At 46.2% G+C, this 15,307-nt stretch overlaps 1 protein-coding gene across 1 annotated transcript in view; it reads left to right on the top strand.

The window, feature by feature from the left end:
- Positions 1–15,307, top strand: part of ZFYVE28 (zinc finger FYVE-type containing 28) — a 289,590-nt gene that overhangs the window by 41,551 nt on the left and 232,732 nt on the right. The window lies entirely within an intron of this gene.

Genomic DNA, 15,307 nt, shown 5'->3' with positions numbered 1-15,307 from the left:
AGTAAGATGGTGTAACTAGGAGGCTTGGGATAAAATCAGGAAAATGTAGGGTGAATATCAGAATCCTAGAAAGTTAGGGTTGGAAGGGTCTCAGGAGGTCATATAGTTCAACCCCCTGCGCAAAACAGGACCATCTCTAATTAGATCATCCCAGCCAAAGCTTTGTCTATCTGGGTTTTCAAAACATCCAAGGATGGGGCTTCCACCACCTCTCTGGGTATCCTGTTCCAGTGTTTTATTATCCTCCTAATGACAATTTTCCCTAATATCTAACCTAAACTTCCTTTGCTGCAACTTGAGTCCATTGCTCCTTGTTCTGTTATTTGCCACCACTGAGAACAGTCTAGCTCCATCCTCTTTTTCAAACCCCCGCTTCAGGTAGTTGAAGGCTGCTATTGAATCCCCACTCAGTCTTCTCTTCTCTAGACTAAATAAGCCCAGTTCCCTCATTCTTTCCTCATAAATCATGTCCCCTAGCCCTCTCACCATTTTGTTGCCTTCTGCTGGACCCTTTCCAGTTTGTCCACATCCTTTCTGTAGTGGAGGGCCCAAAACTGAACACAGTACTCCAGATGTGGCCTCACCAGGGCTGAACAGAGGGGAATAATCACTTCTCTTGACTTACTAACAGCACTCCTACCAATGCAGCCCAGTATGCCTTTAGCCTTCCTGGTACCAAGGGCACACTGCTGGCTCATATTCAGCTTATTGTTGACTGTAACCCCCAGGTCCTTATCTGCAGAGCTGCTGCCCAGCCAGTCAGCCCCCAGCCTGTAGTGGTACATGGGATTGTTCTGTCCCAAGTGCAGGACTTTGCACTTGTCCTTGTTGGACCTTGTGAGGTTTCTTTTGGCCCAGTTCTCCAATTTGTCTACGTCACTCCGAATCCTAGCCCTACCCTTCATTGGATCTACTACTCCCCCCAGCTTGGTGTCATTTGCAAACTTGGTAAGGGTGAGCTCTATGCTCCATCTAGTTTCCTATCCACTTTACAGTCTATTCATCAGGCCAGGCTTCCCAAAGCATTCTCGCAGGCAAGCTAAGGAAGCATGGACTGGAGGATTAAGTTGGTGAATGGCGTGCCCAAGGGGAAAAGTAGAAACCCCTACCTATGTTGAAGGTGTTTTAGTGGGTTGGCTACTGAAAAGAAGTTGGAGATGTGTGTTGCAGCCTACCTGCCATTTTTCTTGTTAGCACCCAAAGCACACAGTGTACCCAGGGCCTGTTTGGATGTCCATTATGGGGATCACAGTCGCACCTGTCCCCTTGGAGGGGAGGACTGTGACACGAAAGATAAAATCATGCCAATTAGAGGTGCACTGATATATCAGTCTATATTGGATAGGCACCAATAATAGTAAAATTGATATTATTGGCAATCAGCTTTTTTTGGTCAGTGTAGCCGATAACGTCACCAATAAGTGTTGTGTGCATACATGCAGCTGCAGCATGCACATGGCCAGGAATGTAGCCTGGCAGCTTAGAGAGCAGCATCTGGCTGCTAAGTCTGTGTGGAGGGAAGGGGCGTAGGGGGAGGGCAGATCTGAGGCACCTACGGTGAGGGAGGGAGTACAGTTGGGGCAGGTGCTGCCCAGCTGGGTCAGGGCATGGGATGCGAGATGGAGCTGTGGGTGGCTTAGCCATGGAGGATGGGTGGGTGGATCACCCCCTGCTGCGCAGCCTCATGAGGGGGGGGGTATGGGGGGCATGTGCACCCCACCCCCTGGATCTGTGCATGGGACAAGGACAAGCTGCCCACTGTGGGCTTAGGGCCAGGGGCTGCATTGGCCTCTTCCTGGCAGTGGGGCTGGGCCAGGGCTGTGCTTGGGGCAGGGCGGGTGGTGGTGGTGGCAGAGGCACTGGGAGGAGGGATGCAGTGAATTTTGGAGTGGCTGTAGCCCTCCCTCCTAGTGCTGCCACACACCCCTGGCCCAGACCCCTTGCCAAGAAGAAGCCAGCACAGCCCTGGCCTTGAAACTACAGCAGGCAGCCCGCCTTTGCTCCACATACAATCCAGGGGGGTACGTCCCCTGTGCCTCTCCCCAGGGGTGCACGCAGTGGTGGGGAACAGCCCCCCTCACACACTCCCAGACAAGCTGCTCACGGCTTCATCCTGTGCCCCACCCCACCCTGGCTGGACAGTGCCTGCCCCTGCTCCAGCCCCACTCCCTCCCTCACTGAGGGGTGGGGGGTCTTGATCTGCCCCTTGCTCCCCCGTAGACTTACCAGCTGGATGCTGCTCTCCAAGCTGCCAGGCTGCACATCAGCTGTCAGATTGGTATTGGCCAGAATGGCTAGTTAATAATTGGTCGTTGTATCAGCTAAAGAAATCTTTATCAGTGCGTCCCTGGGACTCCTGAGAACCAGCTTAAACCAGTTCTTCAGGGATTATGGATCATGGAATGAGTCAGTTAGAAAAAAACATATGTCCTTATTCAATTACAGTTTCTGGGAAGGAGGGTTTCTTATCCCTTTCCTTATTGGCCAGGAATTCATCTTTATCACTGCCCTTTCCTTATTTCATGGTCACATTCCCAGAATTACTTCTCCCTTTGTAATTATCTCTAAAGATTCTAAAACTTTGGTTTAGAAAATCTAGTGTAAGCATACACTAATACTATATAGCAATGCACTGCTTTACAAGGTTACAAAATTTACTGATCATCACCAGTATAAGTAAAACTACAGCAATATTCATATATATACTTGGTTGATGTTGGTAAACAACCAAAATTTTATACCTGTAGTTAAACTGTAGGTTACAGCCCTTCAGAAAGCTGTTTTCTGTTATGTTTTTCTTTAACCTAAATTGTGGCGCTTACTTGCTTTGCCTGGCATGGTGCTTAACTTAAACCTTCTCTTAAAATCCCATCTGAAACGCATACGAAGTTCTTATTGTGGTCACTTGCAGCTCTAAGGTGGTTTCAGGCCTACTACTCAGCCCAGTTTCAAACAGATAGGTGCCGGAGTTTCTGGGAAACTGCACCTCAAGCTTCTGAAAGCAAAACTCATGATGTGTGTGTTAAAACACAGCGGGATGAAAACAGCAGGGATGGTAGCCTGTAATGGGACCTTCCTGGTGCTGGTTATATCTCTGCCTGCCCACCTGTTTCTGGGCCAGCTACCTGCCCCTCTTTTGCTCAGGGAGAAACAGCTCACAAAAGGGACAGAAAGGCTGCAGACAGAGGCTTATATGCTGTTTCTATGTCCCTCCCCCAGAGCACTGTGATTGGAATGGGACTCAGGGAAAGATCACAGTCACTGGCCAGCTACAGATGTCAGTCTTTCCCCCCCATGTTCCCCCTCCCTCTCCTCAGTTTCTGTTCTCCTGCAAGACTGCCTTCCGAATCGCCAAATCTCTTAATCTTTTCCGAATCTTTTCTGAATCAATTTGAAGGCTTTGAATTGATCTGGAAGGGTGTTTTTGTCTCCCGATTCGATTCTGATTCGGTGATACGGTCTCTGAATCAGGCCAAATCTTCTCCCAATCAAATCGACGACCAAAGTTTTGCACACTGCTATTGTTCAGTTATACTCAGTGAATGTTGCCAAGGTTATTTCATATTGTCAGGGCAGGCAACAGTGTGGAAGAAGTAAAATTGATTTGCACAAACATAAGTAAATGTACAATAGGGGATAATACCAGTTTAATAATATAAAAGCCTTAATCTGTCTGTCCATAACACTTTATTCACACTCTGGTTGGATGACAAATAGCCAATCAGTGTATGAAGAAGCATTCAAACAGGTGGCAACGCACGCACCACCCTGATGGTGAGGACACTGGACAGGGTGGAGGTGGCGAGGCCCCCCTTGCTCCCTGGAGGTGACTGCAATGGAGTGGATGGAACAGGGGAGTGAGGCGAGCAGTGCTGGCCTCGTCCCCCTGCCCTGCTTCCTGCAGGTGGCGATGATGCAGTGGGGTGGGGGCAAGGCCAGCAGAGCTGGTCCCGCCTGCCCCCCTTTGCTCCTTGGAGGTCACGGCAGCGCAGGGGGAGCGGGGTTGGGATGCTGCAGGGGGCGAGGTCACTGGCGCACTTTCCCCTCTTCTGTCATTGTTGCCTGCAGGGCTGACCCAGTAGTGGTGGGGGGAGGAGCAGGTGCGCTGCAGCCGTGGAGGTGAGGCAAGGTGAGGAGTAGACCTGCCATGGCGGTGGGGGAGGAGCAGCAGGCTTGGCTTAACATGGCCCAACGCAGCAGTGGCTGGGGAGTGGGCCTCGTCTCCCCTCTCAGGCCCAGGCCCACTCTTCCTCCACCCCCCCTTTACCCCGTGTCAGCCCTGAGCCTGCTCCTCCTGTTCCCCCCCCCCCACCGTCACCACTGGGTTGGCCCAAGTCTGCTGCTCCCCCACACTGCAGTTGCCCAACTTCTCTCCACCCTTTGGCCTGGTCCTCCTGCATTGGGCCCGGGCCTGCTTCTCCCCTCCCCCCACTACTGGGGTGAGGAGTGGGGGAATGGACCCAGACCCCAAGCAGCAGGAGGGAAGGGGGCAGCGGGCCTGGATGGTGGAGTCACGGGGCTCCATCCCTGCCTGCTCTCTTCCCCCCCCCCCCCCCCCCTTCATGGGCAATTGGCTAGTATTAATAAAACAACAGACAAAGGAAACAAATCTCCCTTTTCAGGGCAGAAAACCTGTGATTCTTCTCCTCAAGTCACTTAATCATGGAGTGCATGCTAGTAATCTTTTTGGGGCATTGCTAGCATTTGAGAAGTTTGCATCTGTTGTAATAGGTAAATACAATGCATACACAAAGCTTATTTAATTTGAAGAAGCTAATGATGCAAAGCAAATGTAGTTAGGTATTAACTGAAATGTACAATTAATCTCTTAATAAAGGCCTTGTAGGCACTAGTTTCTGAAGCTTTAGTATGCCAAAGATAGAGATAATTGGTAGATAATTGTGCCTGAATTTATCTATCTTATAGACAATAGCATTAGAACTGCACTACCAGGTAATAAATGTCATGCTCACATTATAGAACTTTTTTTTCTGATCTCATCACTGAAAGAGTATTTTGACTTTTGAAGGGTGGCTTGTATTTTTGGGCCGTTTTTTTAAGAGAGCCAAGAAACTTAGTTGTCTTTAGGCAAGCAATTAGAATCGTGATATGATAATACACACCTCCCTGCTTGGCTGGAGCAGACGGCTTGACTCAAAGCTAGCCTGCCAACCCTGCAAGGAGGGTGGGGGGGAGCGGGGTTATTGTAGGGGAGGTGCATGCTGGGGGACTGTGAGTTAACTGATTTAGGTTAAATTGGTTTATTGAACTTCTGTCCCAGATCCCTTGCAGATGCAAGTTAAGTCTGATACCACATCCATCCAGGTGTATCTTAAACTGGTTTTGGTCATTTTGAAAGTGTTTCATGTGCACTAAACTTCAGTTGTGTTACAGATTTGAACCAGTTTTTTATCCTTTGTTTGTGTAATTTCTGTCCCTAGCCTTAGGGACTAAAAAAGGCACTTACCAGTGTGTACTTACTCAAACTCAGTTAAAATAATTGTCATTAAGGGCACTGATAAATTTTGGGGAACACTCCCCCTAAAAAATGCGCTTTACTGGAAGCAGCAGTGCGTTACTTTGACTTGGCTCTGCAGCGTCTGTTTAGATCAGGCACTTCAGCAGTGCCTTCTGGTGTTTTATCTAAAGCAGTTTCAATCAGTTAATAGATAAAAGTGCCAAAAGAGCCCCATTGAAGTGCCCGATCTATATAGACGTTGGGAAAGCCAGGTCTAACTAATGCAGTGCCGCTTCTGGGCATGCGCTGCGCTTGGTGCAGGGGTGCACCAAGTTAAAGTAATGTGCCAGTGTTGTTGTTTTTTCAAGTCTGCAAGCAGCTTAAGTGTGCAGCACTTTTCAGTGCTTCAGGCTTATCCACCCCCAAACTGGCCTTCTCACTTTCAAGACATCTATTTCCCGTCAGCTGCAGCCCTTTGACCGTTGCTTTCCTTTTATAGTTTTTGTGCCGCCTTCTAAGTTGAAGAGTTACTTCATGTTACAAACTAGACAGTGGCACCAAAAGTTACTATATGCTTAAGGGATTAATGCACTTTATTGGAAAGCAGATTATAGTTATAGTGAAAGGAATGGGCTGAAAATTGGGACTGGCCTTATGTTATGCAGTTATGAATTACACACTTAGGTATACAGGTAGAGTGCACTGAATGCTAATGTACTAATTCTGCTATTCCATAAGAGGTATGTTGAGTCTCTTAGTCATATTTATGAGTACTATATGCAGGCTTTAATTTGTCCTTGAACATGGTCTACCTTTATAATTTGTGTTATTTTTCCTAGGTATCCAGGTAGACAAGCCTTAAAGCAAGTCCTTTTTCAGATTATCTATATTCTGTGTCTGTATGATCATGTAAATCTTGTCCCTGGTAAAATAATTAATTGGTTTTTAAAATAGAAATGAAATATTTCATACCTCCTGTTTATTTATACTAAGGCTTTTGTACATAGCTCTGCCAATCTCTGGCAGCATAACAAGTGGAATTATCTATCTGTTAGTTATAGGTATTTGTCTTCTGGGATTGTCCAAAATGTTTCATCCTCCTTTGGTCATACTTTGCAGAAACTGCCTTGTAAAGCATGAAGGTGTAACATGAAAGAGCATAACTGGCAAGTTTTGCAATCACTCCGAAAAAGTTTCTTGTAAAAATGTGGTGGATAATGTTGTGACTGCATTAACTCTAAGCGCATTTTTATTCTCCACAAAGCCCTGAGCAGCCTGGCATTTGACTACTACAGAGACTGCTTCTCCCAATGCCCTATATCACATAAGTTGCTATTGACTGGGATGCTGGTGTGGCCTGTCCCTAAGATTCTGCTCCAGAGAATGAGTTTCCTTTCTCTTGATAATGCGAGTACTTGGATGCATTAGTTATTCACCAGCTTCTAACACTCTTAATTTCTGTCACTGTTTTGAGCAACATGCCTAACTTCCATCTCTGCTTCTTTCCAACAGAGGTGTAACAACATGGTCACACACCTGGGGCAGCTACCACACTCAGTGCCACTGGCCTGATCATGTGGCTGCCACTTCCCCCCCACCGCTGTTGGAGTCCTGGGTGGCTGCCCCGATTGCCCTGCCCCAGTCATGCTATTGATTGCCAGTGCACATTATGTCAGTACAGTGAGATACTTACTGCTTTTATTTATTACCTGGTAAATGACCAAGATTTTACTTAGGATATCTTCTTTTTACTTAGGATACCATTCATTCTTCAGGAAGCAACGTTATTTAAACTAGTATTTGCTAATATTTTTAAACAAACTCATCTTGAAGTTCCCCTTTTTCCATGTTTTTTTTTTCCAGATTTCTGTAACAATATCAAAACTGTACAAACTCCAAATTTCTGTAGATAGTCCTACAATATCTTAATCTTGGTCTGTCTTTTGAATGCTCATTTTGAATAAAAATAATTCCTTTAGCTCATTCTGACAGGTAACTAGGCTTGACATAATTCAGTTTTTATTTTGTAGTAATGTAGATGGCTAAAATCAATGTTTTTAAGCATTTCTTTCAATAAGGGGTGAGGGCAGACAGTATACAAGTTTCCCTCACTTTATGTGGGTTCTGTATATGCGATCTCGCTCTTATGCGATGACCCTTTTTATATTAAAAATTTGTTATACGTGAGGTAAATTCACTCTGGTGTGGTGGAAGCCTGCAGTCAGCTTCTTTGTGTGGTGTGATGCGCACCAAAATATAGTCTCCTGTGTGGATCTGCTCCTTGCTCATTGTCTGTGATGTGTTTCTGTAGTTGCCATCCCCATTATGACAGTGCCCTGTGCTTGTGTGTACTGTCTGCAGTTGGACAGTACAAAAATTGTCTTGAAAAAGTGGTAGATATGGCTCTGGGGGTCAGTACAGTCAATGCCTTGGAATGTATCCTATTTGTTAGATTGTAAAGTGGGTTCCCTTTTTGGAAATTCAAGTTGTGTGTCATTTTCCAGGAACACATGTACAGCATAAAGCGAAAGAAACCTGTACTGTTAAAAGTGTTTATAAAATCATGTACAATTATAAAAAGTAAATATCCATACATCAATAAAGCATACTTGATCACACAGTGGCTGGGCTGGGCTGTTCCGGGCCAGGCTTGGTGGAGTTTGACCCCTGCCTTGATCACACACAGGCTGGGCCAGGTTCTCCGGGACTTTGGCATATGAACCCTGGCTGGAACGTGAGCAGAGCAAGTAGCCAGCAGCACCAGGTTCCATGCTGCCAACACGTGCCCCTTCAGCCCCCTTTCCCAGCATGGCCTCCAGCCCAAGCCACCGTTAGAAGAGCAGGTGGTGTAGCCAGGGTTTCCCCCATCCTGCCTGGAGCAGCTGCCATGTGTAAGTATGTGCAGTGCCCCCTGCCCCAGATTTTCTTACCCCCACCATGATTTTTTTTTCTATGTCCCCTTTCTATAAATGTGTAGGATTACTGATAGAAATATTTTTTCCGTCTGTCCATGAGTGTCAGGTGAAATTGACATTTATTGATTAAAAAATGAATCCTGCCAACCTACGTATAACTCATCTCCATAGTGAAAAACCCCTGAACAGGGTGTATGACTTTCTTGATAGGGTATTCATTAATAATGCTTCCTTTCCAAAGATTTTTGTAGAATTTCAGAAACTCTCAAATACAGGAAGAGAGGGAAAGTGATTTGTCAGGTCACACAGTAAGTCAGTAAAAGAGCTGGGTTTAGAACCCAGGTAGCTGCTTCTGGTTCGGGGCTTTGAGTGGACCACCAGAATCAATTGCGTTGAGTGAGATGTATACTAGCAAACTTGTTACTTTATCAAATTTATAATGGCTTATTAGCTTATCAAACACATTAACTTAAATTGTTTTAGTACAATATAGAAGAGCTATATATGAATTTAAAAAAAGACATAGCAGAAACATCTTAGTTGTACTGTCCCAGTTGAAGCCTAAGAGGCTGATGCTGTTTTGAGTCAGTCTTGTTCCTACTGCCCCCACAACTCTGCCTGTATCTACTGCAGTGGTGTTTCCTAAGTGCAGCATACCAATATGCTGATGGGCACGATATTGGGAGGAAAGACTCAAAGCTCATTGTGGCCTTGTTCTTCCATTGCTGACTAGCCTGTGGGTGTGCTTTTCAGCCTTCCTTGCTTCCTGTGCATCCAGTGCAAGAGCATTTAGAGCAGGGGTGTCCAACCTTTTTGAATGTGGGGCCGGAACATGAATTTTTTATCACCCAGTGGGGTGGCGGGCCATATTGGAAGACCTCACAGGAAGTGATGTCACATGACCTTTGACACCAATGAAGTTGCTGAAAGTGACAATGAAATGGGTCTGGAAATGTGGTTTAAAATCCAAAATAAAAACAATATAAAAGCAACAATGAAATAATACCAAACACTTGACTAAAATAAACACTTTTGCTTCTGCTGACTTCTCAATGAATGAAAAAAGCATAATGCAGGTTTGCCCTGGGATACCTGGGCGTACAGCACCAGGTAGAGGAAGCTGTGGAAGAGCTGTCAGCTGTTGGCCTCCAGCAGCAGCAGCGAGGAGGAGGAGAAGAAGCAGCACCTCAGGATGCTGCCCGGCTCCATTGGGGATGAGGAGCCCAGTCTTCACACACAGCCACGTGTGTGCAGCCCGCCTCCCTCCTTGCCCCTGGCTCCCGAGGAGGAGGAGGAAGGCGCGAGTGTGACCTTGTGCTTCCTCCTCACGAGTGTGCGCACGCACGCGTGTGGCACCCCTGGGCGGGCTCCTCAGCATCCTGCCTGGGGATGCGGCCCCACTGACAGCCAGGCAGCCATGTTTCACACTCGCATGCTCATCTCCGGACTGGACCGCCCTGCCCCACGCTGCCCCCTCCTTGTTGATGCGTTGTGGCACACCCCTGGCACGGGGCTTAAAGGAGCCGCGTGATGGGCATGGAGGGGACGGAGGCCACCTCTGCCCGGGCCCTGGGACCTGCCTGGTGTGAGCTCACCCACCCTGGCCTCCATGGCTGCAGTCGGGGGAGCTGAGAGAGGGGCCCTGCTCCCCCTGGGGAGAGGGTCAGCAGTCACCGGGCAGCCAACTGCCTCATAGCCCATGTTCGCCGGTCACCTGCTGAGGGGCTGGGGGAGGGACAAGGGGTGGGAACGGAAGTAAACAGTGTTTACTTTCGTTTCCCGTCACAGCACTGCGGGCCTCAGAAAATGGCTTGGTATGTTGGACAAGCCAGATTTAGAGGCACCATGCAATACTTCTGTGCCCCTGTGCTACCACAATTTGGTGCAAGTACTTCCTAATGTGATGCCTATTAACATTCTCAGAATTGTATTTTATTCTTCTAGAAATGTATATAATACCTTTCTAAGGAGTTAGTCATCATTACTTATTAATATTCTGGATAAATGTATAAGTCTGCATTTACTACTGCATCAGAAGGCAAAAAATAGAACATTTTTATTAAATGTTAGAAGATAAAGCAGGACTTATGCAGCTATTGAACTATTTTCTGTGATCCTACGTATTTTATTTTCTTTTTTTATTGCCATCATGCCATTGTGAGTAATTATGGGCTTAGTAGAAAAGCAGGAAAATTATAAATCTAAGGAATTTAATTTGTGCTCTTTATGTAAGGGAAATAAAATATCTGAACAAGCTTACTTACAGGGTATGTAAACGTGTTTGAATGCACCATCATTTTCATTTTAACATATATTGAATTTGTTGTTTATAGTGTTAAGATGATATTGACTGTTTTTTAAAATTTTTTTTAGCTTTTTTTAAAGTTTTGTTTTGATATGTTGGCATCACTAATAATTTTATGTTTTAATATGCTGAAATTAGTGCTTATGCTAATACTATACTTTTTTTTTTTTTTTTTTTTTAAAGGCATCTGTGGCATTTAAACTAATTACTCTTACCTGCTGGCTCATATATCCCTTTTTGGTAGGCATTTTGATTTTGTATATAATATGTTAGAGTATTAATGTCATTGAGCTCTGGAGTTAGAAGAATTGCAATAAACTTAAATAATTTTAACTTGATTTGCTATAACAGTAGCAAATTACAGCATCTTATGCAGTACTGCATTATACACTGCATAATGTGGTTAACCTAGTTATAAGTCACCATGTTATAGTATATTACCACTCGTCATTGTCGTCTTATGTCCTGTCATCATGTTTAAATTTGAGCCTAAAAACAGGCACATACTGCTGTTCAAGTTGTAGCCTTAGCGAGTTCCTTGTTGGAGCATGGTTTCCCCATGTTTGGGCAGGTCAGTAGGTGTCTTATAGTCTGAAAGTTTCCTCCACATTTGCATATAGTGTTTGTATTATTAAAGTATCCCCACAGTTTCATGTTAACTTTAGTCTTGCCTACCCCTGTTGGGAGGTGGTTCAAGCTTCTCTTGGCCAATCAAGTTCTGCACCTGGAGAGAGATGTCTAGCATTTCTGATATTCATCTGAACTCCCCCTCTAGGTCACTGCTAGTTGCTACATTTTTGTGTAACTTTCAGTATTTCTTCTAGTGGCTGAATTGCAGAGATGAAATTTTCCTGTGATTTTTTTTTTTTTTTTTTTTTAGTCTTCTGGGAGCTACAATATGGCTGTGTAGTGCATGCATGCTTTCTTATCTCTGATCTGCCAAGTACATTCTGTTTTGTTTGCTGCTACTCTCATGATGTGTATTGCCTCAATCAAAGCTATCTATTCCCTTTTATCTATCACTTTAGCTGTCTATTCACTTTTACCCATTCTGGAGTTGGAATATAAACATTCCGAACACTGATGGATTAAGTAGGTCCCTCATTTTTCTGTGGCTTTGTTTTGTGACAGTAGACTTCATCCTCTCTACTGTATTTAATATTGGGAAGGATATAGTAACTTGCAATGCCACAAATTCCTTTTAGTTATACCAGGCATGTGGTCCTTGGTAGAGCACCTCTTCCCTCCCCAAAGTGCTCTTAGTGGGACATGTTGCAAGGGAAGGGAAGGATAGATAAGAAGCAAGTAATGTAGTTCCATCTTGTTGGTGTATTTGAGTAAAGCAAACAGAACTTCTTTTTAACAGACCTATAGCTCCTTTCTCTCTAGGCCACTTATTCTCAACTAGGGTGCCCTGTGATTCTTTGAAGGGTGCATCTGGCTGCCATGCAGTACTAGCACTAGTAGGTGTGCAAACCTATACAAGATTCAAAAGAAAAACCCAGAGATTTCAAATAAGAATCCATAGTGTCAAAAACATGTTGATCTGGGTTCTTTGCAACAGAACAATTGCTCAATTAATTTTCTGTTTTCAAAAAAAGAGTGAAAGCTGGCATTTGGGGTGCCTTGTGTCCAAAAAGATTGACAGCCACTGCTCTAGGCTGGCTAACTCCCTTGAAAAGATGTATTTGTGACCCACTGTTTCCCAGCTGAATTGTTGTGCATTCAGGTGCACATTTGAACAGGGGTGGGCAATGTATGGTCCCACAGGCCAGATGTGGTCTGCCACTGATTGGATCCAGCCCACAGGTGGGCACCCACCAATTAATTGTATCTAGCCTGGCTGGCAGCTGCCCCTGCTGTGCTGTGCATGGGGCAGAGTCCTGCCACCTCCTGCTTGGGGCAGTGCATGCTGCACTCCCAGCATCCCCTACTGGAGGTCCACAGCCCAGCCAGCCGGTACAGCTTCCAGGCAGGGCTGCTGCCGCCACCTGGGTAACTACTAGGCTCCTTTGTACTGCAGTGATGACTTTCTGTCCCTGCTGCAGTGCCCTGGGCAGCAGGTAGGGTGGGTAAGCTGTGGCATTGAAGGGGGCGAGCTCTGCTTGCAGTTTGTTTTGGTCCTGCTTGTGCATGACTGGGTGGGGGAGCACATGGATGGAGTTGGGTGTGAAGAAGCTTGGCTGCTTGCAAAGTCCTGGGCAGGTGTGGGGTGGGAGCAGCAGCAACCTGAGACAGTGTAGGCTTGGTTGCAGCCCCCAGGCAGGCACAGGACAGGTGGGGGGGTGGACAGCAGCAGGAGCCAATGCAGGCTTGGTTGCAGCCCGGATGGATAGGCATGGCAGAGGTCAAGAGAATCAGCACTGCCAGGCTTGGCTTTCTTCTCACTCCCTCCCCTCTGCTAGGAGCTTCCCTTGCTGCCCACCAGCAGCAGCTGCTTTCCTGACCCTTTGCAATGTGCTGGCACCCCCAGCCCCCCCCCACCCCCCAGCTTGTGGATGGGCTGGGCTCAGTCATCACAAAGACTGGGCAGGGGGACATGGACTGGTGGAAGCACCCCATGTGCACACCTAACCCATCCACCCTTCCCACCTCCCATACCCTCCCACATCCACACACACTCTTCACCCCCCCCCCCCACATTACAGGTTTCCCTTGCTTTATGCTGTACATGAGTTCCTGGAAAACAGTGCATAACTCGAATTTGCATAAAGGGAACCCACTTTACAATGTAACAAATAGAGATATTTTCCAAGACATCAACTGTACTGACCCCCAGACCCATTTCTACCACTTTTACAAGACACCTTTAGTACTTGCCAACAGTGGACAAGTACACACAAGCTCAGGGTGGTGGTGAATATTTAGTTAGTGTGAAGAGAGGATGGTGATGGACCAGGGAGAGGGGTAGGAGATGGCTAGCGGGATGCATAGAAGCCATAATGGGGATGGGAACTACAGAAACGTGTCATAGATGATGAGCGGGAGCACAGATCCACACGGGAGACTATATTTTGTTGTGCATCACTCCCACAATGCACTGCACAAAGCAGCTGACTACAGGCTTCCGCCACACCTATCACATAGGAGTGAATTTACCTCGCATATAACAAATTTTTGGTATAAAAAAGGTTATTGCATAAGAATGAATTTGAACGTACATAACCTGCATAAAGTGAGGGAAACATGTAGTCATCAATGCCTCGCTGTCCAGTTGAAAAGTGGTATCAAGCAAGGGATTTGTTCTGGATCTGGGATTGTTCAACATCTTCATTAATGATTTGGATGCACCAAATTGGGTAGAATTACAGATACAGGAAACCCTCACTATTTGCGGGTTCGGCATTCGTGGTTTCAAATATTCATGAATGCTGAGCCCACATTTTAAATACACTTTATATGCTTGCAGGAGCTCCTTGAGAGCTCTGTGCTTGCTGCCGCCAGAGCCGTGCCCCCCACCAGCTGCCAGGAGCACTGCATTCATGAACTCAGTGCCTTATTTGCAGATTTCGCCATTCGCGGTGATCATGAGAACGTATCCCCTGTGAATGGTGAGGGTTGCCTGTACTCTGGAGAGGGTAGGGCTAGTATGTGGAATGACTTGGATGAATTGGAGAACTGGTCCACCATCAACCAGATGAAATTCAGTGAGCACAGGTGCAAAGTCCTGCACTTGAGACAAAATAATTGCATGCACAGTTAATAGAGAAGACTGAGACACCCTTCTCTGTGGCTGTAGGGAGCAGGACTAGGAACAGTGGCCTCAAACTGTAACAGGAAATTTAGGTTGGCAGTTGGGAGGAACTGACTACGAGGGTGATTGAGCAATAGAGTGGGCTACATAGGGAAGTTGTGGCCTCTGCCCTAGAAATTTTCAAGAGCAAGTTAGGCAGGTACCTGGCTGTGATTGTCAGGGACAATCCTGCCTTGAACAAAGGGTTAGATTTAGATGACCTTGTGAGGTCCTTTCCAGCCTGACCTTCCTTATGATCCTAATTTATATTATATAGACCAGAGGTTTTCAACTAGGGGTACATGTACCCCTGGGGTACTTTGGAAGGCCCCAGGGGATATGCAACAGTGGCATGGAGAAGCTGGCGGCACTTCCGGTTTTGCTGCTGCATGCTGTGCAGGGGAGATCCCCTGTCTCTCCCTTGCACCCCCCCCCCCCTGCACATTGACCAGCCTCTGGGGGTACCCCAACCAAAAAAGGTTGAAAACCCCTGATATAGACTTTTGCCAGTCTTGAGTTAACACAGAAATGAAATCATTAAAGTATCTTAAAGTTAATATAAGCAATACATTCCTGAAAAAGGTGAAGTGACCGATTTCTAAACAGGTTTTCCAAGAGCATGTTTATGTTTTGTGTGGAGCTGTCCATAGGTGCTAGATTCATAGATTCATAAATATAGGGTCGGAAGGGACCTTGCAGATCTCCTAGTCTGACCCCTGCCCTGGGCAGGAGAGAGAATTGGGCTCAAATGACCCCAGCCAGGTAATTGTGAAGCCTCCTCTTAAAGTTCCCCAAGGTAGGAGCCAGCACCACATCCCTTGGAAGTTGGTTCCAGATCCTAGCCACCCTGACAGTGAAGTAGTGCCTTCAGATGTCTAGTCTAAACCTACTCTCTA

This window comes from Alligator mississippiensis, chromosome 2, assembly GCF_030867095.1.
Source record: "Alligator mississippiensis isolate rAllMis1 chromosome 2, rAllMis1, whole genome shotgun sequence".
Classification (NCBI taxonomy): domain Eukaryota; kingdom Metazoa; phylum Chordata; order Crocodylia; family Alligatoridae; genus Alligator; species Alligator mississippiensis.
This window is presented reverse-complemented; position numbering and strand designations above follow the sequence as displayed.